This window comes from Rutilus rutilus, assembly GCF_951802725.1.
Source record: "Rutilus rutilus genome assembly, chromosome: 1".
Lineage (NCBI taxonomy): Eukaryota > Metazoa > Chordata > Actinopteri > Cypriniformes > Leuciscidae > Rutilus > Rutilus rutilus.
The window spans coordinates 67772624-67774621 of record NC_140209.1 but is presented as its reverse complement, the minus strand read 5'-3'; the positions used below and the strand labels follow the sequence as shown (position 1 = coordinate 67774621).

The following is a 1998-nucleotide window of genomic DNA, read 5'->3' as shown; positions in this document are numbered from 1 at the left end:
CGTGGATGGAACATGGAAGGATCTAAAATTAGTTCTTAGTGAGAGACCAGAGTCATTTTTATATTAGCATTTTCTCCAATAACAAAAAAATATATAAATATATATATATATAAAATTTACAACTGGTTCCCATACAGGCAATATAAATTATATAAATGTATTTTTATTTTATTTTAAATTAATATAAACTTTATATATATATAAACTTTGCTTACACCTCACAAAATTTTAATTGTTGCAAAGCCCGCACAAGAACCTGGCAGAATGTAAACTCAGGTTTGTGTGACGTCACGTGTCGAGTGCGCGCTCTTAACGGACGTTCCTGCCGAGAGTGGATCGCTTGACAGCTGGTTTTTTAGGTAAGTACTTTTTACTGAACAAATTTATTTTATAAGTTACTTTTACAAAGTAAACCATTACCAATATCAATTAAATATAGCTAAATTTATGAAGAATGTAAATAATAAAATCTAATAGGCTTTTAATAACAGCGCACAGGACAGTCTAATTTTCCTCGAAACTGCCGCTTTAATATCCCATTAAATGCCATAAAACTGACTGACTGCCTTTTCCAGCAGATGGACCCAATCTAATATTTACACAAACAAAGGTTTTACGTCATTTTTACGACCAGTTATGGCAATCAACTGAATTTTATGAATTCAAAAAAGCCCAAAAATAAAACACATTAATTAGCATCTCCTTGTGCTTCCCAAGGCAGAATAAAGTCATCAGAGAGACTGCATGCTGCTTCGCTGTCAGTTTTCTCTTCACAGCCAGGAATGGTGTTGTACAGCACTATCTTCTCTCTGAGTGTCTTTTTGAGCTCACCAAGTCTTCTCCGTTTGCGTTGCCTTGTTTGGTTGCTGTCTGTAAGGTTAAAAAAAAAAAAGATTAGAAAAAAAATGTAAATGACAAAATGCAAGTTGAGTGATGTAGTATCAAATACCATTTTGTCGACACAGATCATGCTTCTTTCTTCGGATGGAATAAATAATCTCATGGATTTCACTCTGGAGCTCTTCCTGCTACTGGGAGTACTGTGTCTCTCTTGAAAACCAGAAATAAGCAAAGTCGACCAATACAGAAAACACAGTATCACTGCAAAAATGTAGACAAATATATATATGGAAATGTATACACCAGTGACTATATTACATACCAGTGGATGCCCATTGCTTGCCATCACACACCCACCGATCTGCATCCTCCATAGAGATGTTCAACTCCTGCTTGAGACTCTCAAGATCGGCTGTTTCCACTTCTGCTCTCTGTGTAGTCTATTTAAAAAGAGAAAAAAAATGACAGAAAACACAGTATCACTGCAAAATTAACCACAATTGCCCCTGAAAAAAATACAGGGGAGAGCACAATCACACTCATAGTGCCTCCAGGGCCCAGGAAACTCCTTAACGTGCAGTCTAGGCTTCTTACTTTGACAAATCTTTTCTCCAGTGTCTTGTGGAGACTCTCCACCCTCCTATTGCTCCATCCCATGGCAAGTACAGTAATCATATCTCCTCTGCCTATACAAAAACAAAACCAATTAAAGCTGCAAGCAGCGATGAAAGGGCCCTCGCACCCGTGCCATCAACACTCTGTGGTTTTAGGAAGACAGAGCATGGTTGGGAAATGTACATTTAAGGAGGTATATATAGTAAGAGTATGTCAAAGTCAGTTACAAAATGTTTTGTATAATGGTGATAATAGCATGCTTCATGACTCAGCTAAGTGTTGCTAGCATGTTTAGTCTGTTTCTAGCATGCTCAGTACACAATAATTATGTGGTTAGTACTGCATTACTGTGTTAACCATGTCAGTTTCTGTTGCCAGTAGGTGGCGTTATGACTATAACTGAATATGAGCATGGATGTGTGTTCAGGACAGAACTCTTATCAAACGTGTGAAGTTTGGTGCAAATTGGACATTGCCTTCTTGAGTAACAACAAAGTCATGTTTCATTGAATTAGCATTCTTTAGCACTTAGCTAAGCATTGT

General features: G+C 37.0%; 1 long non-coding RNA gene across 1 annotated transcript; it reads right to left on the bottom strand.

Moving 5' to 3' along the window:
- Positions 1 to 712: 712 nt before the first annotated feature.
- On the bottom strand, positions 713 to 1474 carry LOC311296663. The gene is made up of 4 exons (XR_014628655.1): positions 1435 to 1474; positions 1163 to 1271; positions 950 to 1050; positions 713 to 870 (listed from the first exon to the last, which is right to left on the bottom strand). It is a non-coding gene; the product is annotated as an uncharacterized lncRNA (long non-coding RNA).
- Between the last annotated feature and the right edge of the window lie 524 nt (positions 1475 to 1998).